This window comes from Pyxicephalus adspersus, chromosome 4 (assembly GCF_032062135.1).
Source record: "Pyxicephalus adspersus chromosome 4, UCB_Pads_2.0, whole genome shotgun sequence".
NCBI lineage: Eukaryota > Metazoa > Chordata > Amphibia > Anura > Pyxicephalidae > Pyxicephalus > Pyxicephalus adspersus.
This window is the reverse complement of record NC_092861.1, coordinates 82515940-82527317: the sequence shown is the minus strand read 5'-3', so window position 1 is coordinate 82527317 and position 11378 is coordinate 82515940.

The following is an 11378-nucleotide window of genomic DNA, read 5'->3' as shown; positions in this document are numbered from 1 at the left end:
TTACATTGTTTGCCTGGTTCTTCTATGTTCAGTTCATTATTAATTATATAAATGGTTGGTGCTTCCTGTTGTACACACAAGCCCCAGTGATCTCCAGCCCCTGGAGCTACAGTAGAGAGAGTATATCTATGTTATATGGGGCTGGCAGAAGATGAGCATGAATATTGGTTGGTTACCAAGCTAAATAGTGGGCACGCTCCTGTTGACTGAACATGTGTGATTGTAACAAAAATTGCTGGATTACTTTTAATATATTTCTAATACTTGGCTATTTTACCTGTTTTAATTTTGATTAATTAATTAATTAATTAATTAATAAAGAAGGTCTGTAGCTGCAATTGGGATTTTTTTAAATGTGCAGACTCAAGCACTGTTGTCATCTTTCTGGTTTTACTATCATATAGGTCACTAAACTAAAACAAATATGAGGCAAATGAAGTCTGAAAAGGCCAAACTCCCATCCCACACACTTGTTTTAGTTTAGTGGCTAAGTATAAAGTTCTGAACTGTAGTAACGACCCTGGAACAAGCACTTTTAAGAAACAAGTTTGCAATGGCATCTCCCATACTTTAGTCCTCAAAGGTTCCGTATTAACATTTGCATGTTTGCATAATGAACGGGTTATTTGTATGTTGAAGGGGTATACAATATATGTAATCAATTCTAGGTAAGTATTTACTGGCCATATAGACCAATTCCTGAAATGTTCTATGAACTCATCAAAGGACCTTAATATAAGTATATAATTTTATCCTTGTATAGATTTATAGGTTTTTTTAATGTTCATTATTCCTATTAGTCTAATATGTCAAATTGTGACATTAATACTAATAAAATTGTAAACAATATGGAAGACAATCTTCCGTTTCTCTTGTTACAAGATGCCTTTGTATACAGTATTGTGTATGTGTAAAGCTCTGACACACAGATCTGCCTACGTGTGAGCTTTGCCCTTACTCTAATTTCTAAACTCAACATTTCCCTTTTGATCATTATTTCTATCAAGGCTATTTACAACTAAATTCATATTTCGAAAGATGATTTCTTTTTTTTCCACAAACTACAAATACAAACAAAACAGAGGCTTTTCTCCACTGTGTTTTTATGTGCTCGTTGGTGTGCAGGGAATGGAAGTTATGTCTTTTAACCACAGCATCAATCATTTAAAAGAAAAAATGAAGCCTTGTCCTTGATCATATGTGACCTATTCAAGTGACATGAAAACAGAAGAGGAATTTTCTTCCTCCTTGGCCCTTAACTTTTAATATAGCGTTTACAAAAGAAATATCTGCAGGTGTGCATAATTCTTTCAGATCTTGAATGTTTATCGGGGACAAGGATTTCGTGGTATTGTCACAAAGCTTTCAAATGTGTCTTTTATATTACAATTTTCAGCAACAATGCCTTGAGGTTAATGTAACAATTTAGTAAATGTCCATTTCTGTTTGGCCTTCTTTGCCAATCAGTGAAAGCTTTGCTGTCTTAAATTGCTAAAATGTGCATTACCTTTTTTTTTTTTTTTTAGGCAGTTCTATTTTTATTTTATTTTACAAAAGAACTACATGTTAGATTTTGTTTTGGATGTGAATAATGTAAATTAAGCTATCAGTAACTAACTAGATTTGGTTTGCCAAGTTTTTATTCTTCAGTTGCTTCAATGCAGCAGGTCTCCATAGTGGAACTTTGAGTTTACCTTTGTGGCAAACCAAATAAAAAAAATGTTTTACATGCAGTTCTTATTTAAATAACCCTTTGCAGGTCTTTACAGAAATGCTCCTCATATATCCTGAATTATAATTAGGTGCATATTTATTCATTCTGACTTCATAGATCCAGTTATGGGTCCCCCACTGCCATCTTGCTTCTTGCGATTCATGCAGGCTGTCAATCTGCATAATAAATACACCAACACTGCACATTTTAAGGGGGCAGAGGTAAACCTCCCTAAAAGTATGCACCTAAAAGTATGGTTAGCTATTGAATTTTCATAATTTAAGATTTTATTGTAGACAGCACAATTTGGGAAATGCATAGTGTATTTGAAACAGATGATGAAGTTATGAAAGCACTACTAAGTTTACATTCATATAAAAATGTACTAATAAAAGAGTACTATTGAAAATGATAGAAGTTTAAAAAAATATAAAAATTTTCAGTACAAACAACTAACGGTGGGAGTTCAAAGACAGTGGTGCTAATTAAAATGTTCTAAAAATTCAGGATGTTCCTTAGAAAGCACGAATGGAAAGCAAAGCAAGACTTTTTGATTCTCCAAATACAGGTCAGCTATGTAATTACCAGACCCAACTGAATTTTGATACACTAGTGGCCAATAAGCAGGTGTGATTTGTTTTCTCATCCTATGCACCTCTTCACAAAGTAATAGTCCCCCCCCCCAGTGTTGGAGATATAAATAAAAAAGAATATTTGCTATCCAAAAAGTGGTGCATCTAAAATTGGTGCAAAATTAGGCTTTTATTTAGTGATGCTTGAAAAGCTGCTAATGTAAAAAATTACCAACATTATAGATTGCAGCATTTTAACACAAAACCCTGTTCTAAAGAAGGTGTCAGAATACAACTGTTTCAGTTTGCGTAAAAACAGTTACATTTTTTGTTATTATTTTATTTTTTGCTAAATAAATTGCCAAAAATTGGTATTTGTACCAGCAAAGTCAATGGAAGCACACTATATTATTACCATCAGATAGGGTGAGTTGTCAAGTTCTATTGCATTTTTTAGGAAGGAAAGACTCCTTCACTTTCTAGCACAGTGAAAGTTGTACCCAGGACAAGTAGGGAGAGAAAACAGCTAGAGATCTGACAGTAGGACACAAACAGAAAAATAAATGACAGGAGCTTTACTTATTCCATATTGTATCCAAAACAGACAAAAAAAATTAAAACCCAATTGTAATTTACTTAATAATGTTCTGATGAAGTGAGGTTGGATAAAAACTTTGGCCTCTTTCAGAGTTGCGATAACTCACAGCCGTTTACCAAACACTGAACCCCACTCCCAATAACCACGCTTCTATTTAACTTAATGGGAGTAGTTGGGAACCACATTGTGCATGAACCATTTTGAGGACATGTTTGCATTATGGTTGCAGCATGCTTCCTAAAAGCAAGGTGTTTAGTCCTGGCCACAAGTTTGCTTTTCCTCTTTGGAGGAAGGGCCACCCCACTGCTAGAAATGGGTGCAAATGCATTACCTGCGGTGTGGTTTGCTGCTCCAGGGTGCATAGCAGCAGTTGGCTATGTGCCTCGGAGTGTCTAACTGCACAGTTTTAGACTGCAATTTTATGATTATGATCCTAACTAAAGGGTAACAACCTTTCCATAGGGAGGAGGACCACTGCACAGTTTATAGCAAATTATAGCACACTTAACTTACAAGTATGACATTCTTCAGTGCCGCAAGCTCTGTTGCTTGCTCTGTCCCCTGCTTCCTCCAACTCCACCACTGCTGCTTCTGGGTTCCCTGTCATCTTCTCCACCTATTGCAGGGCCATTGATGATGTAGTTCTTGCAGCTGACACACACAGAAATTATATTGTCTCCAGAACTTCGCCCATTCCCTTTAAAATGCCAGGAGTCAGTATGTACATCACACAGCGCCTGCCACTTCTACCAATTATCCATACCTTCTAGCATTTTTTTATTTAGTTCTGCTGATTTGTAATATATCTTGCTTTACACTTTAACTTTCCCACAAATTCAGGCACAGGTAAAAAATGTTCTGGGGCACATAATGAGAATTATATGCATATTGAGCAAAAGGGTAAAGCATTTAGAATCTTTAAACTACAGCCACTTTTACATTTGCCAGCCAGTGTAAACAACAGTTTGATATTAGAATAAAACATTACACGCCAAAGCCATATGAAAGGTTATCCCTGAATTATGCAGAAAATGTTGGTATTAGTAGTGTGCAAATCACCAGGCATGTAGGACATGTGTACAGCTAAAGTATAATAGAGAGATAATTTGCAACCAATGCATTGCTCACATTCTTACAAGTCTTCAGTGTTGTATCATAAACGAAGGCTTGGCCAAAACGTAAGGGAGATAAATTAAAAATTATTACAAACCGCACTGCGTGTTCACATTCATTTCCACGTACTTTATGAGCTTCCTTAAATATGCTGCAAGATTTTTTTCTATATTAAAAGTTTCTGAAACTTATTCTCATTTCAGCTACATTTCTTCCATTGTACTTTCATAAAAGATTGTAAACTCTTCGGGGCAGGGTCCTCTCCTCCTTCTTTTTCACTGTCTGTATCTGTTTGTCATTAGTAACCCCTACCTAATGTACAGTGCTGGGTAATATGTTGGTGCTAACTAAATACTGTTTATTATTATTATTATTAATAATAATAATAATAATAATAATAATATTATATGCTAGAGAGAATATTTTAAATTCTAATAATTATAGTTATTATTATTTGAAATACATTTTAGGGGTTAAATACAGTTAGGGGTTTTAGTGCATAAAATTTAAAGCAGCCTTTTTTAAATCCTGAAGAACCCTTAAAGCAATTTTCAGGTGTCTGGGTACCACTGCTATAATTAATCAATGGGAAAATGCTATTTGCATTGGATGCCAATGGGAAGAATATTCCTATACATTAGTGGCCAGGATGCCACCTTTGCAGACTGCTGGAAAGGTCATTGGTTTCATGTAGCTGACAATGCCAAATAGTGTTGGCCCTAAAACTATGCAGGTACCATCTTATGTGAGGTCATCAGTCACAGCCCAAAGAACAGAACCCTGATTGAGAATGGCTGATCTAAACCTTTAGTTAAGCAAACATTTGATCCATACTCCCATCATCCAACATTCGCTCCTAAATAATACATTTATAATAATATTGATTTGCAAGCATCACTTTGTTATCTAAACTACCGACCAAAAAGTTATGTATAAATGTATTAAATGTCAGATGACTAATATAACAAATACTTTATCAAACTAGATGAATAACATATATAAATTATTTTATACAGGTAGTCCCTGAGTTAAGAACATCCGACATATGGATGACTCCTAGATACAAATGAACGGGGCCCCCTGCTCACTTGTGTGCAGGCCAGAGGCTTGAAGGTGGGAGGGGGTGGTTTGCATTACTTGAAGAACAACTTTGCAGTTGTTTCTTTTTGCATATCAAAGCACAGCTTGCTTCAGCAGTTAATGAATGTCTAGGTTCCATAACATTTTTTTTTGCTTTGTTTGTGATTAACTCACAGTGAGGATTTTATACAGTAACTGAGAGCATGCTACCTGATAATATGTTGAGACAAATATCTGTCCTAATTGCATTTATTGAAATAATGTACCTTTTTTGATTTACATACAAATTCAACTTAAGAACAAACCTACAGTCCCTATCTAGTATGTAACCCAGGGACTACCTGTAGTATCTTCTTCAAACAATATTAATGCTATTTATTAACCTTTACAACCTATACCAAATAGTTCCCTGGACTATTCATTTTTTTTAAAAAACAAGGTTAGTCTACTTTCTTGAGACGGTTTTTAGAAATTAACAGACGGAGATGCAGCTTTTTTTTTGCAATCACCACCTGTTATTAGGTTATTAGGACACTACCTGTTCCCTGTGTTTAACTTGGTCTTCGGTCTGCCAATTATTCCAAAATGCAAGGCCTATAATATTGTACATAATCATATATGAACTTTCCCCATGGCTGTCTATAACACTGAAAATGCTTTTTGAACTTTTTTCAGTGTTTTGCAAGCATCTACACTGGAAGGCTATATTGCTTAATTTTTTGGGGGGAAATTACTGTATGCATATTTTGTAATGTGGTATTGTGAACTGAAAACAGATGAAATAGGTCAGTTGTGTTTATTCCTATTTGAATACATGCCCTAATGCATATTGCATATACTTTATATTGATGTATCTTAGGTGCATTACAGGCCTGAAAAGCCTCCTTTATTAGGCTGCAAATGAATCTTGAAGTACTTTTTCTGCAATGGTGTGCATTAAAACAGCTGCAAAGGGTTGTTTAGAAATATTTGTAAACAAAGTGGGGCCTACCTCCTAATACCTATGTTTAATGACATAAAATGAGGCGTGCTCTTGAGCCCAGAAACATAGTGAGCTCAGAATTTTGTAAGAAGTTGACTGGGTGCGATTTCAGTACCGAAGAAAAATCTGTACTAAAGGAAAGACCTACATTTGAACCTTCCCTGCAACATTTGAAAAATCCTAAATTTTATAAAGATTTGGTTGTTATCCTTATACATATGTGTCATTATTATTTTGTCTTTTTAATGTACTATCATTTCATCACCTTTCTAGTTATAGATAGGCCCTGTCCGCTACAATGTGTCTTGCCTAATCCTAAACGCTTGGCACAATCCTATTTACAATTCATTCAGTGCTGTCGTTGCTCTTCCTTCATGTGGAGGTCACAGCTAGAAACAACTGGGATCTCATCTTGGACGCTCTCTTGCCTTTTTAGGTTATGAGGGTCTCTGTATGTTTAGGATAACGTGATTGACAGCTCCACTCCGGCCCCAATTAGCACCCTATAATTTATTAGCTTCTGCTTTCAGATTATGCGTTAACTTCACAAATATTTCAACCACGGAAACAGCAGCTATCAAGTATCCCTCCCTGATCCAGCAGGCTGGAGCTGCAGTTAGGAGCAGGCAGAACTGTCTGCCCAAGCCTGTGGGGGTGAGACTGGAATAATCATTTGTGGGTATGTGAGCTGGTGTGAGATCAAGGCACAAAAGAGAGCACTTTAGATCTTACAGTGATGGAAACAGCACATTGTGGCAGGATTCCACTCACTTTATTCAAAGGAGATGGGGAATGAAGGAAATGGTAATGAAGAAGGATTGTTTACCTAACTGCACTGCTTGAGCAAATACCCAGATTCAGTTACACACAAACAGCAACTGCAAGAATGCTAATGTCACCACAGTCACACTCTTCTCTCCTTCAATGGTTTGGTTTAGTAAAGCATTTGCAACATTGTATAGGAGAAAATATGTAATTCAAAGTTCTGCAACAGAACTGAAGATTGCAAAACCGTAAATGAATTAAAAAATAGCCAAACCCAAGAAAAAATTATATATTGCAAACAACCAGTCCAGATGTAGTTGCATTCATTGTATTTTTTAGGTTAAAAAAAAATACATGTTGTAGACAAAGTACAAAAAATATCTGTGAACAGAGTTTCAGCGTTGCTTAACCTATTATGCATTGAACTGTTATCAATTGTGAGTGGCATGGAGGTGCAGACATTAGCACCCTTACCTTTGCAGCACTAGGGTCTCAAGTTCAAACTTCAGTCAGGAAACTCTGCAGGATGTTTGTTTGGGACCCAACATTAAGATACGGTCCCACCAAAATGATGTGTGGGTTTGCTAGGGGTTTATTGTGAAATCTGAAAGACCTTATTAGTAAGGTGGCACCCAGATATTAGCCCCTTCACACAGGGAAATACATTTCCATTCTTAGAAGAAAATACGTACCTGTAAAAGTAAAGTATATTTATGTCCCAATAAGTAAGTCAATGTCAATTAAGTCACCTAGTGATGTCAATCCACATTGGTTACAGCAATCTTTCCATTTTTTCTAAGTACACATAGTCACAGTGCCCATGGTTCATTTATACCTATAAAATGTATGGTTGAAAAGTAACCATTGCTGTGGAAGGAATGCACTGAGAATTACCTTTGACCAGTGATTTGCAACAAACTGAATTGAACAAAATCCCAAGATTATGTAAAAATATTACCTAATCATGAATTTACCCTATACTGTCCTTTAGATTGCCAAACACTATGCAATATTTTTGATGGATTTAACAATTGTATTTAGAAATTAATTTTGGGGAGATTGGTAAATAATAAAAATACTGTTAAGCCATCATTTTGAAATTGTCAAAACAATCAATATTAGTTAGACAGAATAGAAAAAAAGCATTGTAACAGCGATTGCACTTTGAACAAGGGGATGATTCATGAAATACTTGTAACCAATTGCAATGGTCGATTTCAATTGTAATTATGATTGTAATATTGATTCCCAAACGTTATTCTCAGTTTAGTTTAGGAATACTAATTAGGTATGACTTTGTTTTTCATGCAATCTGAATTTACAGTTATTTCCGTGTAATAGATGCAAAAACATGACATATTATTCATAGCTAACGCTCTGCCAGTGTACAATGTTCTCTGACATTGGTTTATAATAAATGTTTTCATGTTAGATAATTCAGCTGCATGATTTGTATTGCACAATTTGGTAAATTGTGTTTCATCAATAACAAATATATTTAAATGCTTATATTTCCCTGATCATCACGTCTAGAGACCAAACTAGGGGGGTTCCCTGATGCATTTAAATGAGAAGAAGCTTGAGAATCACATAAGTCCACATTGTGGTTAAAAAGAGCTACCCACACATGTTTATCGTGTAATTAATTTGTTTCAATAAAGTAAAATCACTATGTTATAAAAGACATTACAATATTAAAAGAAATTTTACCTAATGCCTTATTTTCTCACATTACGTGATCTTCAGAAGAAGAGCCATGGATGGGCTGGAATATATTTTAAAGATTATGTGGCAGTACAATAGGACCATGATGCTTGAAAAGGGAAAGAGGTTAAAATATATCTTTTTTATGGAAAAAAACATCTTTTCTTATTCTTTTCCATTTTGGATATGTTCCCACAAGTCCCTCCGAATCCCCTTTTCCTAGCAATTAAGGTAACAATACTATTTTTAGTGGCTTTGCAATCAACTTCAAAAGTTTTTAGTGGTATTAAAATGTATGTATACTTGAACCTATTGTAATTTAGGAAAAAGAATAAAACGCGAAAAGAGCCTACTTTTATTATAGTTGCCAAGCCTTTATGTTGCCATAATAAGCCATTCTTTCTCTTTTTTCTGTATGCATATTAACCTATTGTATTTATACTTAAACGTTGTTTTAAAAAATCGACATTTTGTTTCGACTGATGACATTTTCCCACAAATTGACATTGCTAGCAATTATGCTGAAAATGTCAAGTTCCTGAAGCTTTGCAATTATTTGTATAGTCAATTTTGGAAAATAAATGTGAAAAATTGTTAAAATTAGTCTAGTTTTCACAAAAAAATTCTGTTTATGAAAATAGCATTTTTGCTGAAAATTACCTGCCCAATATATTTTATTCCCTTGGATTGATTTAGGGGTGTTACCCATACCAAAAGTTTATTGGTCTCACTCCTATGCACCATTTTTCTATACTGATTACAGTCATAATTTGCTGTTTTTTCTGGGACTGTTCTATCTTCCTTTCTTTGTTTATCCGTGGCTAAAACCAGGTCTTTTGTATGCTATTGTGATTGATTTGGTATCATTAAATATTTTTTTTTTGGGTAGATGCTGCTCTGTATAGACCAGCAAGAATTTGATGTAGTTTTATTTGTTTTGATGGACTTTGGCTGTTTTGGGACCGTTTTTGACTTTGACCTAACCTCTATTATATTTACAAATAAAAATGTTTTTAATAGTTCAGTGTTGCTGACTTTCTTTTTTCATAGTTGTGACTTCTGTACAAGGGTTTGAATCCTCACTGTCTTCCATACAGCTGTAGCTGAATAAACGTAATCGAAGATGGCTCCAGTGATTGTAGAACTTGGGGGGGGGGATGCAGAGCTGTCATCAGAGAAAAAGGGCAAACCCAGGGTAAAATTAAATGAATATGTAAGTATGTCATGTAACATTTTATTTGACAAATGCTTCACCAACACTTCTTGATCAATTCTGTTAAGGAATGGGTGTGTGGTTGAGAGTTAATTTACTCTTGAAGCCTTTTTGGTGTCCTCTTTCATTGCAAGAAATAAAAGGATGGAATAGTAGGGATGACTGTGAAACCTCAGACTATACTATGCACACATCCCTAGGCAGCCAAGCAGTGAAGTCACTTAGTTGCAGGAGCTCTGGTGCCTTGTTTATGTCTGTAGCATGAAGTTAAAAAATAAAATCAAAAGAAGGCCTGTGCATTTATTACCTTCTCAGTTAATTTTTTATTATGTCCCAAGGGACTTCATAAGGACTTTAGCTATGACATTACTAGCTCAGGCAGGCTATCTTTCTAGTTTCACAATTTACAATTTATTTCCAACCTTTCACAGGAACAAAATCAGCTGATGTTTAGCATAGGTCTAAATAGAACTTCAAAGCTTCAATGATAGATTCTATCAGGCAGCTCCATGACCTATGAAGAAACATGAAGCATCCTCCTAGATATATTTACTTTCAAACTTTAGAAAATTTAAAGGGACTGAATAATATGATGATTGGTATGGCCAGGTTCCAGAGAATGACAACATGTGTGTCAGAAGAATAATGAGTGTAGTTCATTCTTTGGGATGCAAGGAAACTATGGGGAGTGTGCTGCAGGGTAGAGCATTTGCCTGACACAAATAGTCAAGTGTAGTAAATCATAGAGCTATACTAGGGGTGTGAAATTTCTGGACATACTACTCTGTGTTTTCTTTTCTTATTTTGGCATTTGTTTACCTGCTGGGGATCCAGTAAGTCAGAAATGCTATAGAATGTTCAGTAAATATACTTCCTGGACACATGACAGCACGTATAAAGCAAAATGCTTTCAATATATTTAACAGATCAAAGGGAGGTAAAAGGAAAATTTTATTAGGGTTGGCATGCACTTTAAAATGCACTTGCAGCTCCTGCATAAACACATGTTTGACATCTTTACTCCCATGAAAATGTCAAGTTGACTTGCATGTTTTTTTTTTTGCTTACCTTTTGGTTGCAGGCTTTATGGACTTTGGTTGCCCTGATAAATTTAAGTTCTCCAAGGCTGGGGAGAATACATTTTCATCAATGAAAGTGGGTGATCAAGCAAATCTGGAATGGATCTGGCCCAGGATTGAAAACATTTGCTAACAAATAGCTTGATTTTAGAAAAGCCATTCCAGGTTTGCTCAATTATTCAGCTTCACTGATGAAAGTGTATTCACTCCAGCCTTCTCTTAATCTCTTTTTGCTAATCTGCTGCTTTCCCTTCTTTTTTGCTTCTTTAAGCTCACCAGATGACACAACACTGGCACCCATCTTGTGTGAGATCAAATGGCACATGATAAAACAAAAGCAAATGACCCAGCACCCTGTTTCATTTCACATAATGTGAAACATAAAAAAAAATACATTTTAGATACATTTTTAAAAATGTATACTTTCAGCCTCCATTGTATTAGATTTTTAATTGATTCAAAGTGTATTTTGCCATTCAGTACAGCCTCAGCATTCATTTTTTTACACATCTTCTTTGCTGAGACATGTCTGTTAAACATTAAACTGTTGTAGACCGA